Raw genomic sequence first — 22,855 nt, 5'->3', positions numbered from 1 at the left:
AAACCTTAAAAACCAAAAATTAAAACAATATTGGGAAAAGCGGAACAGAAAAGCAGAAGATGAAAGGACAAAAAGCCCCTCCGCCCTTTTCTAAACGGCGTGACACGTGTTGGGCCAGGAAGCGTTCTCACCGTTCTCACACTTTTGAGCGTTTTCTCTCGATCCCGTTTGTATATATATATATATATATAATTATGGATGACCTAACTTGGTTAACAAGAAACCTTAAAAAACAAGTTAACCCCTCAAACCCATTAACCAAACTTGCAAAGGACAACACGAGCTAGCCCGCTCCTTTGTGAACTGCCTTAGGAAATTATGCGAACAACATTCACCCCCTGATTTCATGAGGCGAATTAAGCGGATCTTCAACTTCAAGCTTTGTCACACCCTGACTTTTGCGGAAGCGTGATTATGGTGTGACTTTCTTAATATCATTGCATTCAATCTTAACATCAACTATATGATAAAACCATAGGTTTGTCATCCATTAAACAAGTGTAAAACATAACAACATCATTTTAAAACGTAGACTTCAAATTCAAGTTTTACAAATTGTTTATGAGCCTATTAAAGACTCGTCAAATGTTAATGAATAACACCAAGGTTTGGTAGACGTGTCTCGTCCAGGAACAGGACACACTAACCAAACTCAAAGACCATGGATGACATCTTTATTCTTAACGCAGCATAAAAACTTCCAACGCCCGCCAGATCCACTTTACAAATTCCCTGAAATACATGTAGTTTGAAAAACATCAACAAAAGTTGAGCGAGTTCATATGTTCGTTTGTGTGTATGTATAAACCTTTGAAACGTTGTAAGTATGTATGTAAGTCCCTGGTATGTAGCAATAAGGAAAAAGAGATCACCAATGGTTTGCAAGGCCATTGATATGTGTGAAGTGATGCAGGAAGACTCAAACCTAGCAGATTTCGCACCGGGCTTCCGGCTGTAAGACATAGTCACCACATGGTCCACTCAGTGGACTCAGGGGTGGGGCTCGCTACACCCAAATAGATCTATCACTCATGCCCCTCGGTCCTACAACGAGGATTGATGGCCTTAATCGCCCTACTCATTCACATGATCTAGTAGTAAACCCTCTTTAAGCTAACCATACCATGTATAAAAATGTCTGTAATAGTTGTAACATGTATTCCACCCCCGAAGTATAAAACTGAAAACAGTTAAGAGAAAAGGGGGGACATGAACTCACTGTATCGCGTCTTCCGTATGTGTAACCCAAGTCTCCTCAGCAAACACGACTACCTACAGTGTACTAATGTCTATTAGATGAACGGGCCGTGTCTTTGCTTAGTATGAAGGTTTTTGAGTTACGTTACTTTGATATTATTCCAAGTTATAACTTCTTGTTAAAATACTAGTAATTATTTTAACTTAACTTTTGTTTTTAGGGTTTTGGAATAATAGTTAGGCAACTATTTCGTATCCATACTTCTCAAGTATTTTACATGCGTATTTCCTTCCCAATGATGGGGGTATTTATACATGTATATTTGTAGTTTCGAAAAAATATATTTTAAGTCCCACTTAGAAAAATATATTTAACTTATTTGTCCAAAATAACGTATTTCCAAATATATGTATTTTTCCCAAAAAATAATATATTTTCACTTCTTTAGTTTCCAAAATAATATTTTACCCAGAATATATATATGTGTAAGAGTATTTTCTGGAATAATTCATAAGTTACGTTTTCTTGTTTGGTTTCACAATATTATGTGTGTAACTTAAATATTTTATTCCTTTATGTTTTTGGTATTATTTTGGAATTGTAAATGTCAAGGTATTTTGTTAAGTTATATTGTTTTACCCTAAAATAATATAACTAGTTCACAAAATATACAAATATTCACACAAGTGTCTTAGTATAAAATATATATTGTAAATATATATTTACCCATTTTTATTTACAAAAACCAACCTCTGATACTTTGTATTTTGTAACAAAACCCATGGCGAAGTTTATTTTGAAAAACAAAGTTAAAAATTTATTCGTAAGCATTTGTTAGAAAAATATTTTCTAAGTGTTGGAATTTTTAGAAAATTTCGCCAGAGTTTCATTTGTAAACGGAGGTGTCCATGCTTATTAGCATATCATTTTCTTTTCGGAAATCATTCAATCAATCAACAACAAGTTACTAAACAACATTACACTAGTTAAGTGCCAAAAACAGTGCACTTTACATAACAACATGAACTTGGTTTTTCATAAAAACGCGTGGTAACTTAGTGGGGTGTTTAGTGGGTTTAGTTACCCTCCAAAGTGTGTTTATTTTTGTTAAAATCTTACTCTCGAGGTTTTTAGATGTTCACAACTTGTGAACTTATTTTACAAAAATATCTATTTACAATATTTTCATGTTTCACTTGCATCCTTATACTCATTTTATTTCCAAAAATAATGTAAGTGCTAGAAAAGTTATGATTCCTCAAAATTCTCTTTTCAACTTGGTTTGTTTAGAAAAACCATTCTCAAGACTTGGATTTACAAGTTTACTAGTTCTCTTGGTTCATCACTTTTCAAGAAAATCATCCTACTTTCAAGTTCATGTCTTCACTAGTGGATGATTATTTCATGTACACATAATCATCCCTAACTTGTTAAGCCATGTTTTTAATCATAACTTAACAAGCTTCATATGATGACTAACCATCATATTACTAGCAATCATCAAGAAATTATCAACACATTCAAACAACATCATACTACCATTATTTCATCTTATGTAAAGCTTATGTTCAAGTTTTATGTTTATGATCTTTTAGTGTTCATATATTTTCATCAAGATATAACTATTAACCACCATAAGCATGAAGTAAACAAAGGATTAAAGAAGCTTACAACTAGCTTAAAGCTAGGGAAGATCAATGGAGAAAAATGAGTGGATAATAGCAAACGAAGGTGGTCCTTCAAGTTCCGAGTGTCCCACACCTTCTAATTCACCTTCTAGCACCTCAAGACAAGCTTGGATTTAATGGAGGAAAATAGAAAAATGTGATAGTGGGGTGGGTATGTTCGGCCGCAAGCTTTAATGTGAGAGGGGAGTTTGTTGTTGTGTGAAGATTATGAATATGTTATTGGTTCTTATAGTTACCAAAGCTTTTTATCCAATGGTTAGCATGTTCTCACAAGTACCAACATATCTATGCATATCCCAAGAAGATTTTTAAGAGATTTAGGAAGGATCTTGAAAGATTAGATATTCTTGGAGTGGGGTCCCCTTAGGGGATGGTCATAACAAGGGGGGGCGCGGGGGGGGGGGGGAAGGATAATTCAAATGGTAAAAAGGTAATTAGTAGGGGGGTTAAGTGTAATGTCAAATGTTTAGTGTGTACCATGTATTATGTAGTGTGTTTAAGTGTTTGGGAACCAATACTAGCTCAGAAAAAGTGAAACAATATTTTTAACAATATTTTTGTGTTCCGGGTAATGTCCGGTTGTTCGGTTAGATACCGTTCCGTTAAAGTGCTAAGTTATATCGTAAAGTGTCCTTTATGTATCTTTTAGTGACCCTTTTAATCCCCGACATTTAGGAAAGCATACAGGACCATTTTGCCATATTTTTTGCAAGTGACTAGCATATTAAATGCTGAATTTTGTTAATAGATGCAGAATTTTGCATCTTAAGTGGGTTTTAGGCACTTTACGGCACCTGAACTATCACCTAGTGACGCAGCTTTATGGTCCTTACTTCCCTACACTCCATACTAGTGTAGTACCTTGACTCTGGCTCGTATTGGCCTCAATATATTGTCTGTCTATGTACTAGCACTGTCAGTATATTTCTGAGTTATCCGCTAACCGTGCTAACTATGCTTTGTGCATCAAGTATGCCACTAAAGTTTGTATGTGATAAATGTTGTGACAGTATGAAATGTGATGCACATGTATGTACGATACAGAAATCAGAAAGCAGTTTAAGTCTTCTGTTGTATTTAAGCACAGTCATTAAGCATAAATCAATATTAATTAAACGTACGGATGCATGCAAATTTGACAGTTGTCACATTCTCCCCCCGTTAAGAAAACTTCGTCCTCGAAATTTGTACTACCTTAACTCCTCATGGTTACGTCACACATGTATATAAATAATACCGAGGTAGATAATCACCAAACCGAATCAAACCTTACTCACATCGGGTGAGTCCAAGAATATATAACAACCCGAACCCTACGGTTAAAAGGTATGTGCTTTTAGCATTTGATGTCAAAGGTACAAGACGTATTTGACATATAGTCTAGTGTAATCCAGCTAACAGGGGTTCCACAGAAGAGGAGTTTTGACTAATAAGATTCTCAAACGATCGACTAGAATATGCAAACGAGCTTTCGTAAACCATAGCATCCGCTATATGAATTCAAAATCAACAACTCAAATGTAATAGTAAAATGATCTATCAACTCCCGAGTAAATGGATGGTAAGGTTTAGTGTGTTGACATTCTTAAATTTCGAAAGTACACCGAATGAAATACAAGCGAATCTGATGTATCATTGTCTTGTTTCGTAGTTGCATCAGAAATGTTTAAATGACTAGTCAAACGAAAATATATGCAGTTTTGTGTGAAACGGTTGACCCTGATTAGCCCAAGTTACACGTTTGTAATGACACCACAAGGTGTCGTAATGACGTAATTCAAGTATAATGGTGACTGAACAAGTTCACCGTGTTGGAAATCAAATGAACATGCACCGAAACAAGCCTGAAGATTTGATTTACACAATGTCATAGAGTCTTCAATTGAATTTGGAACATCAAAGTATTATTGTCTCTGATTGAAGATGGAAAACAATAAATACTGCAAGGTATTTATTTTGTAACAAAAGAGTCGTTAGGAGGTACATCGTGCCATGAAATGAATCTATGTACCATTGCCTTAACACATAACTGTTTTGAGACTGCTTTGATTGTGGTAAACAAAACAGATTTAGGGCAAGTCAACGAATAAACAATTAAATCCGCATAGGAGGTGCGTAACCAAATTGGCGCAAGCTTCAATTTCGTGAGAGTATCACCGTAAGGTATCGACATCAACGAATGATTTAGGGGAGCCGCAGACCAAGCAAGTCTACTATGGCTCGAAGCAAAGAACATTTGAAAAAATATTTGAATATGATGCTCCCAACACATCATATGACGTCTTAAACAGAATATGCGAAATGGATAAGTTCCAGCAATTGAACTTGGTTTCAGCGTAACCCGGCAATAAACGTATGTATCAACAAAGGAATCTCGGCATGGTCACAAAGATAACCATGAATGTAACTTGAAATAGATGAAGTTTCAAGAAAGTGTGTTGACTTGATAGCAAAAGAGTCAATAGTCACAATAATGTAGGTCATTCGAATCACAGATCAGTAATTAGATTTAGCGTCATAATATTTGAACTTAAATGAAGCGTTTGAAATGAGACCGCATGCGTAGCAAATGGTGCATGCGTAACATATAAATTCCCCAAGTAATGAAACAACGAGTATCTGCTAAAATGAATAGATGACCAAGAATTCGAAGCAAATGTGTGTTCGCTCTCAGCGAAGAAAATTAACGTGATGCAACTACCATTAAGGGGAGTAGAGATTGCAAACATCTACTCGTTAGAAACAAAAGCGAAGATTTTAACAAAAGAAATTCAAGTACTTTCTGTTTGGTCAACTGAACTAGTATATATGTCGGGTAATGGTGTTTGCTTGAGTTAACAGATGTGGTTCCTAAGTAACAACCTTTGTGAATTTAGACCTGGGTTCCCAATGGTCCTAAGTACATGTTTTCTAGATTCTCAGAGTTTCGTGTTCGGTGTAGAATTGTTCTGTGCATCGTATAGAAACACCATTCTTGTGTACGTTAAAACAAATTATTGTCCCACAATTTCCTCAGTATACCTTCTTTCTGAATTCACCGCTAATGACACTCGATCGTCGATCAGTCATGTAATAGTAGTTGGATCCTCTCCGTTAGTTAAATAAGTAATTCGTTAATCCTAAGCAAGAGTCACCGACTCTTGTTGGTTAGCTCGTTCGGCTCCTGGTAGTCTGATGTTCGCACGGAAGTTATCGTCCTTTCTCTCGACGAGCAGACTGGGGTTACTTAAAACGGAACACTTGGTCTGTTATCTTCCTTCTCTCTCCACTACTGAAACTACACTATCGATCCTTGCATTTCCGAAGGTGTAAGTTGCTAGAGTGCATTAATGATGTGCGTGAAGTGTGTTATATTTTTTATATATATTTTAAGCCCTTTTACACTTTTAGCCAAGTTTTAAATTTATAAAACACGATATTTACTAACACTAAACACACATATGGGCAAGTGCACCCATCGTGGACGTAGTATAGTGTTGGTAAGATACCGAGGTCGTCCAAGGACACAAGAGCTTTTAATACCGGTTTATCCTCAACGTCTAATCAAATCAAAAAGTTAGAAAAAGGTTTTTAAACTAGAAAATAAAAACTAACTAAATGCTGAAAAATAAAAATAAAATAAAAACAGATAGACAAGATGAATCACTTGGATCCGATTCGTGTATTAGTATAACCTTTGATTATTTTCGCACTTTTGCACTTGTTTAAGAGATTATCTTAGTTATTGTAGTAGGCCCCTCTTTTGAAGGCGACGTTACCCTCAACCCAGTAGTTTGAGTCAGCAAGGATACAATCCTAAAGGGTTGGATTATTGGAAGATAATGAATTAAGTTATTAATGCAAATTGTGGTAGGCCCCGCTTTTGGCGGTGACGTTACCCTCGGCTAAGTAGTCTGAGTCAGCAGGGATACAGTCCTAAATAGCCGGGTTATAGTATTAATAGTAGTTAACTTATGAGGGGGTCAAAGAGTTTGGATCCCCGCCATCCAATACCTATGGGCATTGAAGGAGATCCTACTAAATTTGACCCAGGTCCCTTGCAGGACCTCTAAACGCTGAACAAGGGCAAGACTCTTACCAAACCGTTCCCTTAACCCCCGACCAGGTAGCCAACATACCTCCATATAGACCGTGGAGATATGAATGGTGAAAATCTTTTATTTTATATAGACAGTAACATAATGCCAAGACACCACGAACAAACGATAAGGAAAGATCACCTTCAACATAAGCAACTAGTTATTAAAGTCATTAATACAAAACCAAATAAAAAGTGCAAAAGATTAAAAATAAAAAGTATTATACTAAACACTTGTCTTCACCAAGTGATGTAAGAGACTTAGGCAAACATGGCCTTGATTGTCAAGAACTCTTACGATCAATCTTGGATCCCGAGACGACTCACACACTCTACGATGGACAATGGATGATGGTGGTGGATGATGGTGTTATGGTGGTGGTGGGTGGTGGATGGATGGAGTGTGAGAGAGGTGGTGTGCCAAGGGATGAGTTGGAATGAAACCAAGCACTCCTATTTATAGGCTGAACAGAAGGCTGGGCACGGCCCCGTGTTCGCTGGACACGCCCCCGTGCCCGTCTGACACGCTCTCTCTTCATTAATTGTAATTTTCAATTACAATTAATGCGCCTGCTGTACTTTCGCCACGCCCCCGTGCTCACTGGACACGGCCCCGTGGTGGGCAATAGAAGCTTCTATAGGTTTGTCTTTTCTGCTGCTTCTTGGGCACGGCCCCATGCTGGCTGAGCACGGGGCGTGTTCAGGCTTCTGTTTTCTCTTCTTTGCTTGGGAGGATGCCGTTGAGGGTTCGGGCAGTCTACTTTTGTTCCTTTTCTTGTCTTTATGTTAGAATTAGCTGTCTTTTTGCTTCTTTTGTGAATTTGAGCTCATTTAATCCTGAAAATACAAAAGGAAGACAAAAACACTCTTTTTCCAACATTAGTACTTAAAAAGGGTTAGTTTTATGCCTCATTTGATGTAATTTATATGTTGCATTTTACACACATCAAATACCCCCACACTTGAACTTTTGCTTGTCCTCAAGCAAAACTCTTTAAATGTGGCTTACACTCCCAAATGGAATGGGTAGAAGAGAAGGTTTTTGGCTTGTCATAGAGTGTCGGGAATCCAAGATCTTTTTGGGTTTTATTTTTGTTTATTTACAATCCTATTCGTTATGATTTATTTAGAACGTTTCATAAGATAAATTACTTATTTGGGCATAACATGACTTTTTAAAATTTCATTTATATACAAGTTCACATACCTCATGGGAGAAATCACTCAACACTCGGCCGAAGGTGTATTTTTTAGTGAATCACTCGAGAGCGGCATGGAACTTACGCCTACCATAGGCTTGCCAAGCAATCAATCCTCCTCCTTTTTAACTTTATACCTTTGTAAATATCAAGAGGACTTTTTGGGTGAAGGGTTAGGCTTGGGCTAAAGGTGGGTGGTTGGGTTAGTGGTTAGTAAAAGGGCGAAAAGCGTAAAAAGCGTCGGTTTTCGTAAAACACTTTGTTTTAGTGACTTTTTATTTTGAAGTATTTCTCCAAACAAGCTTTTGTTTGCATAGCTTTGTTTGTTTTTAACTTCATTATATTTTTTTAAATTTTTTTTTTGATGTCACACAAAAGAACGAGCTTGCGAAAAAACCGAACTTGTTACTAAAATAAAGGGTAAAAATAAAAAGGGTTTTTGGTGGGTAAAAAGGGTTTAGGGTAAAGAAACGAAAGGTTTAGGCTCAAAGGGGTTAACTAGGGGGATTTTGGGTAGGTGGTAAAAAAAATGAAAAATAATGGTGTAGAAAGAAAAATGGTTAGTCCTAATGCCTCCATCATTTACTTATTTGGGTTTAAGTTGGTAAGGACCGGGAATGAATCGTCGTGGCAAGTTCTAGAGTTGTAAGAACCAAGCGGCTATTCACACAAGAAACGAAAAATGAGCATTTAGTCTAAGGGTGTAAATTTGTATGCTCAATAAAGGCTCAAAACTCACTTTTGTGGGAATGGGCTTTTAATGTGATCAAGTATATATAATCAAATTTTAACTAGACTTGTTATGCCGTTTCATAATTTTCTTATGTTGGTTCTTGTTATCACGACGCTCTCGGTTGTAAAATTTATAAAAATATAACCTTATTAATCTTAGGATTTCTAACTTAAACTTTAGACAAGTAAAGAAAATGAAAATTTTTGAAAAAAAAAATTTTGGGTGTTTAGCGGTTCCAATAGAGTTTTGTGTAAGGCTTGTTGTTAGGACTTGCAAAATTTCAAGGTGTTAGCTCCCCCCCCCCCCACACTTAAATTACACATTGTCCTCAATGTGTCCCAAAAATAAGTTTTTAGGTTGATTGGATGTGTAATGTGGTGTTAAAAAGCAAAGATTTATGTTACTGGCAGTCTGGACACGGCCCCGTGGGGACCGGACACGGCCCCGTGTTCAGGTGCCAGTAACAGAAATTAAAGAAATGAGACAGAAGCCTGGACAAGGGGGCGTGTCTGGTGAACACGGCCCGTGTCCAGTTACCTGAACTGGGCGTTTTTCTGCAGGTGGCTCAGCACGGGGCCGTGTTGGTTGAGCACGGCCCGTGTTGAGCCTTCTGTAATGGAGATTTTTGTCGGGTCGCTTCGTTCTTGTGCATGGGGCCATTTTTCTCATTCCCTTTTTCATCCTTTACCACCGTGAGTGTGTTTTATTCCTGCAAATTAAAACTAAAAGATTAAACTAAACTAAGGATAGTTCCGCGGAATGCCTCCGTGGCGCGCCACGTTTATAAGGGTCCTTGGCTAGACCCAATGTGAGGTTATATATTTTCTGAGTGGGATGCTTGGCATCCCATGGTACACCGTTGGAGGGCAGCATCCAAACTCGAATCAATAACCTTCATGTAGTTGACCGGGTCTTCGTCCTCTATTCTCTTCCCAACTCCGAATTTTACTTCAACATCCCCATACCTCAAGGTGATTGTTCCGTCATTCATATCTACCACCGCTTGTGCGGTGGCAAGAAATGGTCTCCCTAGTATGAGGGGGACCTCGGTGTCTTCCTCCATATCGAGTATGACAAAGTCGGCTGGGTAGACGAATTTTCTTACCTTTACCAAGACATTTTCAATGACACCTTGCGGGAATTTGATGGATCGATCAGCAAGTTGTATGCTCATTTTTGTAGGACTCGTTGTTCCTAGGCCGAGTCTTTTAAACATTGATGAGGGCATGAGGTTAATGCTAGCCCCTAGGTCGGCTAGTGCATTACGAATGGGGGACTCCCCGATTGAGCAGGGAATCGTGAAGCTTCCGGGATCGATTTTCTTTTGGGGAAGTTTATTGAGTACGAGGGCAGAGCATTCTTTGCCTAATTTAACCAATTGCAAAGTTTCAATTTTCTTTTTATGAGTGAGGAAGTCCCTCATGAACTTAGAGTATTTGGGCATATGGGTTAGGACATCAAAGGAATATTGACATGCAATTGCTTTAGTAGACTTTCGAACTTTGCGAATTGCTCATTGGTCTTTTGACGAATTAACCTACCGGGGTACGGAACTCGAGGAGCCTTGGTAGGCTCTGGTGACGGAGGGGAGTTCTTCTCCTACAGAGGTGGGGGTACCGTTTCTTCTGTCGGCGGCGGCGCTTCTGCAGGCCCCACGGTGCGGTTTCGTAGCGTGATGAGATGAACTTGCGTTTTTGGTTTTGTTTCGGTATTTCTAGGTAATGCGCCTTGTGGTCTCTCGGCAAAATTTTGAGCTATTTGATTTAATTGTTTTTCTATGTTTTGAATACTAGCTTGTTGATTTCTAAAATTTGATTCTAATTGTAGAAATCTTTCCGAGTTTTTCTTTTCAGTGTCGGAGATGAGGCGAGATACAGTATCTTCAAGCCTTTCTCGTCCACTTTGTTGTTGAGTGAAATTTTGTGACTCATTTCTTGGTTGTTGAAAGTTTGTTCGTTGGGTTTGTTGGTTACTACTATTGCCGGGTTCTCTCCAACCAAGGTTTGGGTGGTTTCGCCATCCTTGGTTGTAAGTGCCCGTTGGAGGACCCGACGGCCTAGGTCTATTATCAATGTAGCTTACCGATTCCTGTTGATCGTCCGTTTCTTTCATACAACTCCAATTTTCATGTGGCCCACCACACCCTTCACAAGCCATAACCGAGACTGTTTTTGTCATTTCTAACTTTTTTTATTTTTGAAGAAAGGGCCTCGATTTGGGCTTGTAAAGAAGTGCTTTCATCGACCTTATGGGCGCCCGAGGCAATAGATTTATTGCCTCGGGGGGTGTGCCATTGAAAATTGGTTTGAGCAATTTCCTCAATTTGGTTATATATTTCATGCGGGCGTCGATTACCTAAAAGTCCCCCGGAGCTAGAATCAAGTGTCTGCCTTGTGTGTGGCAGCAGTCCATTATAGAAAGTGGATACTTGTTGCCATATCGCAAGGCCATGATGTGGACACTTGCGTAATAGTTCCTTGAACCTTTCCCAAGTTTCATATAAGGATTCCCCGTCCTCTTGTGAATATGTATTAATTTCAGTCATTAATTTAGCCGTTTTAGCGGCAGGGAAATACTTATATAGAAATTTTTGGGCTAGTTCATCCCAGGTGTTTACCGATCCAGCTGGGAGGGCGTTGAGCCAAGCTTTCTCTCGGTCTTTTAGTAAGAAAGGAAACATTCGGAGGCGGATGGCGCCATTTGATGCTCCATTGATCCGAAAGGTATCACATATTTCTAAGAAATTAGTAAAATGTAGATGGGGATCCTCGTCCGCAAGCCCATGGAAGGTTGCGGAGTTTTGGAGCATTTGTATCAAATGCGGCCGAAGTTCGAAGTTATTAGCTTCAACATTCGGAGCATTGATAGCGGCGCCTAGGTTACCTACGGTGGGTCGTAGATAATCCATGAGGGTACGTTGGTCCGCCATTGGAGGTGGATCACCCGAAACTTTCTCTTGGTTTTTAGCTTTTAATCTTTTTCTGAGAAAGCGTTCGGGTTCTTCTAGAGGTTCTTTTTTGTCCTTATTTGAACTGGAGCTCATACACTATGTAGGATTGGCGTCGGGTTCCAAGTCCTACAATAAAAACAGAAAAGAAGGCTGGTCAGAAGGTTCACCACGGCCCCGTGTTCAGCGAACACGGCCCGTGGTCGGAGTTACAGTGATTGTTTTCCAGATCCCAGTTACTGGGAGTTGGACACGACCCCGTGTTGCGCCGACACGGCCCCGTGGTCAGCTCTCTGTAACTTGGAAAACTAAAAACTGTCAGTAACAATGCTGGGCACGGCCCGTGTCCGACCAGGCACGGCCCGTGCGTAGCTCTGCAGAAGCTGAAAAATTATGAAAAATCCTAAAAATTTAAAAGAAAAATAAAAATATGATTAGGCCGTTGATTCCTAACTTTCTTAAAATCCTTGTGTCCCCGGCAGCGGCGCCAAAAACTTGATGTGCGTGAAGTGTGTTATATTTTTTATATATATTTTAAGCCCTTTTACACTTTTAGCCAAGTTTTAAATTTATAAAACACGATATTTACTAACACTAAACACACATATGGGCAAGTGCACCCATCGTGGACGTAGTATAGTGTTGGTAAGATACCGAGGTCGTCCAAGGACACAAGAGCTTTTAATATCGGTTTATCCTCAACGTCTAATCAAATCAAAAAGTTAGAAAAAGGTTTTTAAACTAGAAAATAAAAACTAACTAAATGCTGAAAAATAAAAATAAAATAAAAACAGATAGACAAGATGAATCACTTGGATCCGACTCGTGTATTAGTATAACCTTTGATTATTTTCGCACTTTTGCACTTGTTTAAGAGATTATCTTAGTTATTGTAGTAGGCCCCTCTTTTTAAGGCGACGTTACCCTCAACCCAGTAGTTTGAGTCAGCAAGGATACAATCCTAAAGGGTTGGATTATTGGAAGATAATGAATTAAGTTATTAATGCAAATTGTGGTAGGCCCCGCTTTTGGCGGTGATGTTACCCTCGGCTAAGTAGTCTGAGTCAGCAGGGATACAGGCCTAAATAGCCGGGTTATAGTATTAATAGTAGTTAACTTATGAGGGGGTCAAAGAGTTTGGACCCCCGCCATCCAATACCTATGGGCATTGAAGGAGATCCTACTAAATTTGACCCAGGTCCCTTGCAGGACCTCTAAACGCTGAACAAGGGCAAGACACTTACCAAACCGTTCCCTTAACCCCCGACCAGGTAGCCAACATACCTCCATATAGACCGTGGAGATATGAATGGTGAAAATCTTTTATTTTATATAGACAGTAAAATAATGCCAAGACACCACGGACAAACGATAAGGAAAGATCACCTTCAACATAAGCAACTAGTTATTAAAGTCATTAATACAAAACCAAATAAAAAGTGCAAAAGATTAAAAAAAAGTATTATACTAAACACTTGTCTTCACCAAGTGATGTAAGAGACTTAGGCAAACATGGCCTTGATTGTCAAGAACTCTTACGATCAATCTTGGATCCCGAGACGACTCACACACTCTACGATGGACAATGGATGATGGTGGTGGATGATGGTGTTATGGTGGTGGTGGGTGGTGGATGAAGTGTGAGAGAGGTGGTGTGCCAAGGGATGAGTTGGAATGAAACCAAGCACTCCTATTTATAGGCTGAACAGAAGGCTGGGCACGGCCCCGTGTTCGCTGGACACGCCCCTGTGCCCGTCTGACACTCTCTCTCTTCATTAATTGTAATTCGCAATTACAATTAATGCGCCTGCTGTACTTTCGCCACGCCCCCGTGCTCAATGGACACGGCCCCGTGGTGGGCAATAGAAGCTTCTACAGGTTTGTCTTTTCTGTTGCTTCTTGGGCACGGCCCCGTGCTGGCTGAGCACGGGGCGTGTTCAGGTTTCTGTTTTCTCTTCTTTGCTTGGGAGGATGCCGTTGAGGGTTCGGGCAGTCTACTTTTGTTCCTTTTCTTGTATTTATGTTAAAATTAGCTGTCTTTTTGCTTCTTTTGTGAATTTGAGCTCATTTAATCCTGAAAAGACAAAAGGAAGACAAAAACACTCTTTTTCCAACATTAGTACTTAAAAAGGGTTAGTTTTATGCCTCATTTGATGTAATTTATATGTTGCATTTTACACACATCAACTAACTACAGACGCGGCGCCTGGAATCAAATCGATGCGAAATTCGACTTGTTGTTGAGGAGATAATTCTGGCAAGTCTTTGGGGAAGACTTCAAGACATTTCCTTATCACAGGAATATCTTCGTGTTTTGGTCCTTCAACTCCCTTGTCCACGACATGAGTCAAGAAAGCAACACATCCTATTCGCAACAACTTTTGTGCCTTAAAGCAATTAGTAATTTGTAAAGGCGTACCCCGCTTCATGAGTCACGATCGTTACTTCGTTCGCCATTGGGACGCGGATGCCAATCTCCGCTCGATCACTTGACAACCAATCCATCCAATTACCTTGTCAAAGTTTCCTTATTCAACTGGCAGTAGAATAAGCATAAACTCACGTTTGCCGTTTCCAATTACATCGTTGGCTTCTACTAGCTTCCCATTAGCTAGTACTATCAAGTGCGGATTATCTAACACACTTGTTACTAAACCAAGTATACTTTCAAACTCTAGTGATGCGAAGCTAAAATTTGCAACAGTATCTAGCAGCATAGATGCATAACGTTGAGTAATATGGGACGTACCGATACCCACGCTTGGATTCCTGGTGCTCCCCTAGTTCTGCTACTTAGCTTTTATCCTTGTGCCTGATTCTTCTTAGGGCAGTATTTTCTGAAATGCTTCTTGCTCCCACAGTTAAGACAACCTGGGGCACGTTTTTGTTTGTCACTCACCCTGCCTTTGTCGTTGTCGTTGTTTTCTACGTGATTTTCGCTGCTACCTTGGCCTCCATTTCTATGTTCAGTGTCTTGCCTACAATTTTCCTTAGGATGCCCCCTCTTACCACAGTTATCACATTTTCCATATTTACGTCGCCCGACATGATAACATAAACAATTGTCGCACTTAGGTAGGATACCCATGTAGTCTTTTCCCTTTTTGGCCTTCTTCTCGTTACTCACCCGAGTAACCTTCTTGAAATTTACGAGTTTTCTCTTGTTATCCCCAGATGACTCTTCAGGAGTCTCATTTTTCTCTTCCGGAGTGGAAAATTTTCCTTGTCTAATCGCTTCTTCAGTGAGTGCCACGCTCATGTCGATTGCTTCGATGATTGTTGAAGGCTTAGATGTTGTTACCAGGATTAGATGTTGTTACCAGGCTTAGAATCTGAGGTGCCAGTCCCCCGATGAAACGTTCGATCTTCCTAGATTCTGGTTCTACCAAACGCGAAGCAACTTGTGATAATTCGCCAAATCTCTGCGCATATTCAGCTATCTTTGGACCTTCCATTTTCAAGTTCCATAGTTCGGCTTCCAACTTCTGGACTTCTGCCCTAGAGCAATATCTTTTACGCATTAGTTCTTTCAGTTCGCCGCACGTCAAAGCATTCGCAGTAGTCTCGCCCATTGCCTGAACATGAAAGTTCACCATGACAGAGACCCATCTACAAATAGTCCATCTACATACGCGACCTGATGTTCTGGGGCACATTTGCTCAATCGTAAAACATTATTCGTCTTCTCCACCCAACACACTAAAGCTAAGGCACCCCCAGTGTAAGACCCTAATACGTATTTGACTAAAAGTCGCAGCGGAAGTTCAAGCCATAAACTTTCTTTCATTATAAACACCTTAACTTATTTAAAAATTAACTTTAACATAACTCTTTCACATAAATCCATCAATCGACTTATTTACTAAGTAGAAACATAGCTTATGTTTACTACATTATATACATCAACGTTCCCGTACAATCTCACTAGTGACTCGATCCTCGATCTCTGTTCCTTGATGATCCTCATGACTCGTACTACCTGCGCTCACCACATTAAATTCATAACATTAGTACGCATTATAAACATACAAGATTTATTCACGTTTACTTTTTGTTCCGTTAATTCTTTACATCCCAGCTTTCCATTTGATCGTACATTCCGTGGTGAGACTTTCTCATTGTACCTGCGTTACACTTCGTTCACAAGGCACACTATTATTATCGTCAATACTCAATTTCATTGAATACATGCGTATATACTTTCATACATACTTACATATGTGCATCCGTTCACACATAACTGCTTACAAACCTACGTACCTACATTCATACGTACGTTCCTACATACGTGCATACCTACATACATACATGCATACATGTCTACATACATACCTATTACATGCCTTCTCACAACCCTACATACGTGCACACACTTTCGTACATACTCACTTGGATATATATATACACATACACATACTACCCACATACACACCTACATACATACATACATACATTCATTCATACATACCACTTATATTCACACATACATACATACATACCTTCATACGTATCTACTTAAGGAAATTCTTAACTTAGAATCCCACATTTAGGTACCATATTACTACATATTCTTTAGGATCCCACCTTTGGGTACCATATTACTACATATTCTTTAGGATCCCACCTTTGGGTACCATATTACTACATATTCTTTAGGATCCCACCTTTGGGTACCATATTACTACATATTCTTTAGGATCCCACCTTTGGGTACCATATTACTACATATTCTTTAGGATCCCACCTTTGGGTACCATATTACTACATATTCTTTAGGATCCCACCTTTGGGTACCATATTACTACATGTTCTTTAGGATCCCACCTTTGGGTACCATATTACTACATGTTCTTTAGGATCCCACCTTTGGGTACCATATTACTACATATTCTTTAGGATCCCACCTTTGGGTACCATATTACTACATATTCTTTAGGATCCCACCTTTGGGTACCATATTACTACATATTCTTTAGGATCCCACCTTTGGGTACCATATTACTACATATTCTTTAGGATCCCACCTTTGGGTACCATATTACTACATGTTCTTTAGGATCCCACCTTTGGGTACCATATTACTACATGTTCTTTAGGATCCCACCTTTGGGTACCATATTACTACATATTCTTTAGGATCCCACCTTTGGGTACCATATTACTACATATTCTTTAGGATCCCACCTTTGGGTACCCTACCCGTCGGCGACGCCCTCTAGTTTTTTGCAGTTTTCTGCAGGTTCGTTACGTCGTCCGTACGCACTAAAACGCACGTAACTTTTGAACCGTTTACCCGTTTGACCTCCCGTTTCTTCCTACATGCTTGTAAATTCACATTCTATCATATGAACTTAAAATCTTACCTCCGGATTACGGAAATCCTTAACTTACATATATTCGACTTAACTATTTTCTAACTATTTGACCCGTTAAGGGTATTCGCGCATTAATTGGTCTATGACTGACCAAACCATCATCCCCACTTCCATACTTGTCCAAAACATTACTCTAATCGAATAACTTGCTTCTAAACCACTTTTAAGTTCGTTTACCCCAAAATACCCATCATGGGCATTTTGGTCAACCTTAAACCCATCATTTACGACGAAAGACTTTAACACATATTTGACCTCAAACATCATATTTAATTCATTACAACACTTTATTACTTACTTGTACTACGAAGTGATTACGGAAATCACTTACCTTGTGCATCCGTGTTCATAACCGCTTCCTTGCCTCATCTTGACCCGTTGGCCTTCCATGCTTGGTCCATGCTAGTGTGGTTCCTATTCTTTCATGCCGTCATGCCATAATAATGTTAGTATTTATACTTATTCATATTAACATACATTTTTCCAACTCTTATCTACATTGACTTCCACTAACACGCATACGACATGATTTGTCAACCACTTAGATCATATTAATGACATCATATTAATTTCATACATAATGTCGTATAACACATACAACTATATGATCGCCTAGTCGCTTACACAATATACACATACTTATGCTTTCTTAACTCTACATTCGACAACCGCATTGTTCGACATTCGCACAATCAAATTATCATCTTACATATGTACACGACATAATTCCAACATTATCACTTATCAATAAACTACGCATCACATATTCGTACACATTTGCTCTCAATCACCATGAATCAAATGCATAAAGTATATGGCGAGCATTACATCATTGGGACATAAGGTACAAGTTCCTAATGCATAATTTTACCAAACCATACATTCAAATCCGAATTCTCATAATGACTCCACCTTAAGCATACTTAACTTATTATTTTGCTAATGGCTACACCATAAGCACCTTCTATACATAATTACCCATAACTTTCATACAATTTCACAAATTTTGCTCTCTTAGGCATTTCATCGAACACTTGGCGGATGTACTACTAACAAAACATTATGTACAAGCATTCTTTGCAAATTCTTACTAACTCATATCAAGATCATCAAATTCCACTAGAATCATGTAATTTTCATACTATACCCAAATTAACTGACCATCACTCATTACATACAACATCATACATCAATCTTACACAACAAATGAACATGCATGATTATCCATATCATCATCTTCACTACCACAAGTGGGTTTCATCCAAAATCATCAAATTACTTAGAATCTTGCATAGTTCATGTTCTATAATGTGATTCTAACACATCTACATGATCAATTTCATACAATTTCATGGATTGACCATAACCCACTTCATAGCAAGATCATCAAATCATAAAATACAACTTACCACATGTTTGTTAGGGCTAGATCATCAAGAAAACGAGTTCATGCATCGGATTTGAGCCTAATTTCCTTGTCAATTTGAAGCTTTCTTGAGAACTAGGGTTTCACCCCTTTTTTCTTCTCCCTGATCGTTCTCACGCACACACCCATCTAGTGTGTGTGAGATTTTGTTTTTAATTAAATTCAGATTCATATTTGGCAACCTTAGTCCCTCATGTTCTCTCTTATTTATTTAACCCCCATTATTTTCCATTCTCAATTGATAGCCAACACTATCTAACCAAGTTAGATAGCTTGGTTATTTGTGAAATATCCCACTTAACTAATAAATCCTACTTACTTATGCCAACCAAATAAAATGTCCAAATAAAATATTTAGACCCGAGTTTTGGGGCGTTACAAATCTACCCTCCTTAAAAGAGGTTTCGTCCCCGAAACCTTGCTCATTCTTACTCTTACCCTCCTTTCTTTGTACTCATTTAGAGTGCGTAATACAATACGAATATATTCACGATCTTGGCTAAAATTTTACTCATAATTGAGTATACTTGTACGCTTTGTCCCTACTTTCTTAAATTAAGCAACCTTTACCTTCACAAACACAGGAACGGTCAGAAACTTATCCAGAGCCCTTACTAGTGTCATTTTCACTTTTGTGATTTATTTCATTCTATTATTGTATCATATACCTTGTTTCATTCTGCTCACCACGAGCAAATCCTATCATCCCGTTACTAAAGTCCTTTCTACTTACATTTCACCTTCATAGAAGGGTCGACGTATCATTATACGCATATCATAGACTTTCGATATACCAATTCTTACTCATCTAACATAAGTTAAACTTTTTACTGACCTCATCTCATATCATCAATCGACGATCCGCAACCCAGACCGATCCGCATTCTTCCCGAGTACTAGCCATACCAGGCTAGATTTCATTCATCCGCGTAATGCGCTTTCGCCCGTGCACATCCTTCCACCAATTCATTTGGTTTCATCACATCAATAGTTCCTAACATTATAATCTAAAATTTTAGCGGTTAGCACATTTCATTCGGGCATTCATTATACTAGGTGATTACTCACCTATATTTCCTTTTTTTTTCAACGTCCTACGTACAAACTTTAACACATTTCGCAATTCATTCCTTACATGAAATTCTTTTATTCTGGTTCCTCATTTCATCAACCTTTGCAGTTTGACCTTTCCAGGTCGGACTGTCATTTCTTACTTACCATAGATGTATTGAGGTACTCTTCATACTTCTTTCCATTCATGCTTACCTGCAAAGACATTCATTACATCATTTCGGTATTCTTAACAAAACTTACCCTTCTTGTTCGTACTTAAATCATTATCCGGGTCGTAGCCCGTAATTCATTATGACTCCTAAGAGTCAATTACTAACACATTTAACACATAACTTGTTCGAACTTCTTTCTTTCGCTTTAAAATTTAGGTTTGCATGCCCACTACGATCATTCTTTTGTTTATTACTTTACATTTACCCGTATGACTCGTTTGACACAACCACGGTCAAACTGTCGACACATTGTGATGTGGACTAATTTCATCCTTTTTATATTTTAAATCCGTCCCGCGAACTCAAACGTCACCTTCATGCCTTTTATTGCTTTCATGTTTTGAATCCGTCTAGCGGTTCCAAACATACCATTCATACATTTTATTCCTTTCGTACTTTAGATCCTTTTCGCGGATTTAAACATTTCACTTACATCATCCATTCACATCTTTCATTCATTACACGTGCTGAATCCGTCTCACAGATTCAAACATATCATTTTCTGCATTTCATTCCTTGAATCCATCTTGCGGATTCAAACATTGCATTTTACACCTTTCATTCTTTGAATCCGTCTCGCGGATTCAAACATTTCATTTATACCCTGTTGATCCGTACTTTCTTACGGATTCAACATTCTTCATTTTTATCACTCATACTTTTCATTCCTACATAGTACTCTCAATTTCCCGAGAGCCTTACTACCCACTTCACCCGCACGCCCACCTGCTACCCAATTCTAACGGACACACCTGCGATAATTACCACGGTCTCACGAATGTCATATGCTTCTTGCGTACTGGCCAGGTGCGCAATTCACATACTAATTCCGTGCCATCAGGTAATCATCGCCTTATGTCCGCATTAGTGGGTCTCAGTTCGTGCTACATTTTTTTTTTTTAAATTTTACCAAGACAATATCGTTGTCTTCCGTTTAGTACTTACCCTCCCAAGGAGACTTCTTCCTTTTTCTTTTAACAACGGTACCCGTACATATCAACATTGTGTACCTGGGGTCCGTCTGTCCATTCGCATCCTTAACTGCCTTAGCATCCACCTTAGACTGCATTCACGGATCATCCTCTCCAAACTTTTAAGCTTACCTTGCACATAGCAAACCGTTAGCTTCTCCATATGAATACATACATATACGTTTTCATACCATTTCTACCTTTAGATCTTGATCGAGTCATGGATTGTACAGGTTCCTTATCACAAGAGCACATAGGTTTGAGTTCAAGTACCTACCTTCTCGTACTTGATTCCCTCAAACCAGGGCTCTGATACCAACTTGTAAGACCCTAATACGTATTTGACTAAAAGTCGCAGCGGAAGTTCAAGCCATAAACTTTCTTTCATTATAAACACCTTAACTTATTTAAAAATTAACTTTAACATAACTCTTTCACATAAATCCATCAATCGACTTATTTACTAAGTAGAAACATAGCTTATGTTTACTACATTATATACATCAACGTTCCCGTACAATCTCACTAGTGACTCGATCCTCGATCTCTGTTCCTTGATGATCCTCATGACTCGTACTACCTGCGCTCACCACATTAAATTCATAACATTAGTACGCATTATAAACATACAAGATTTATTCACGTTTACTTTTTGTTCCGTTAATTCTTTACATCCCAGCTTTCCATTTGATCGTACATTCCGTGGTGAGACTTTCTCATTGTACCTGCGTTACACTTCGTTCACAAGGCACACTATTATTATCGTCAATACTCAATTTCATTGAATACATGCGTATATACTTTCATACATACTTACATATGTGCATCCGTTCACACATAACTGCTTACAAACCTACGTACCTACATTCATACGTACGTTCCTACATACGTGCATACCTACATACATACATGCATACATGTCTACATACATACCTATTACATGCTCGTAGGTGCAACCGCTGGGTGGATTATTTCCTGAGGTACCTCCGCCGTGTTCAGAGCGAAGGGCCTCGAGTTGTGCGATGGCCTGTGAGATGCGCCCTTATAATTCTAACTCTGCTGTTGTCGGCAGAGGGTTGTTGGTATCGATGTTCCCTTGTATCGACATCTTCTGAGAAGAAGATTGGTTAGGTCAGGTCTTATTTGTTCGGGGAGTGCATATAGTTGTTTAGAGATCGTATGCACATACACATAATAGGTTATCATACCAACCAATCAAGCAATAGTATAATCATAGTATAACCAAGTAATTCGGTAATTATGTTTAATGAGAGCATAACAAGTAAGCACGTAGCGTTATAATTATAGCACACACATATAGATCAACAACGTGCTTAACGAAGACATAGCGACTGAGCTTTCGCTGGTCATGGGCCACAAAGTATTGTCGCGTGTTTAATGATGATTGGGTTCTTATTATTCCCTGTCCACAATTGTATTGCCTTTCAAAACGTATCACATCAAAGGGGCACAGGGTCACCGTACCCTTGTCCAATAAGTACATTAGTGCGTCAAAATTACGCAGTCAGATGTGGTCTTCAAAAGTCTCCACAATCCCGGCTTAGCATTAGTGTCTTTACCCAAATGTAATGCAATCCGCATAATCCAGAAACCAACTATACTGGTGACTGAGGGGGAGGAGGAAAGAAAAGTAAACTATTAACATGCGTGAATTCCTCCTCGAGCTTGTATATACGTCGAAGTAATTAACTGATCAGCCGCTCGATCATCAAAACCCTGGGAAAGGTGTAATAGCAGCAGGCGAGAGTTCAGAAGGAATCCTTGATAAATGTGGGGGACCAAAGTATACTGGCAATAGACAGGATGGAGGACGTGGTGTCAGCTCAAGCTCCAACATTCTGCGGCTTATATCCTCAACTGTAGTGGATATGCCAGGTGTACTCATCCCGTGTGTAGCCTCCATAAAGTGAGGGATGGTAAGGGTCTAAATTCA

The 22,855-nt window shown here is 38.9% G+C and overlaps 1 non-coding gene across 1 annotated transcript; it reads left to right on the top strand.

The window, feature by feature from the left end:
* Nucleotides 1-11,340: 11,340 nt before the first annotated feature.
* LOC118488497 lies at nt 11,341-11,447 on the top strand. Its single transcript, XR_004885036.1, has one exon. It is a non-coding gene; the product is annotated as a small nucleolar RNA R71 (small nucleolar RNA).
* The last annotated feature ends 11,408 nt before the right edge of the window (nt 11,448-22,855 follow it).

Source organism: Helianthus annuus, chromosome 16 (genome assembly GCF_002127325.2).
Source record: "Helianthus annuus cultivar XRQ/B chromosome 16, HanXRQr2.0-SUNRISE, whole genome shotgun sequence".
NCBI classification, from domain to species: domain Eukaryota; kingdom Viridiplantae; phylum Streptophyta; class Magnoliopsida; order Asterales; family Asteraceae; genus Helianthus; species Helianthus annuus.
This window is presented reverse-complemented; position numbering and strand designations above follow the sequence as displayed.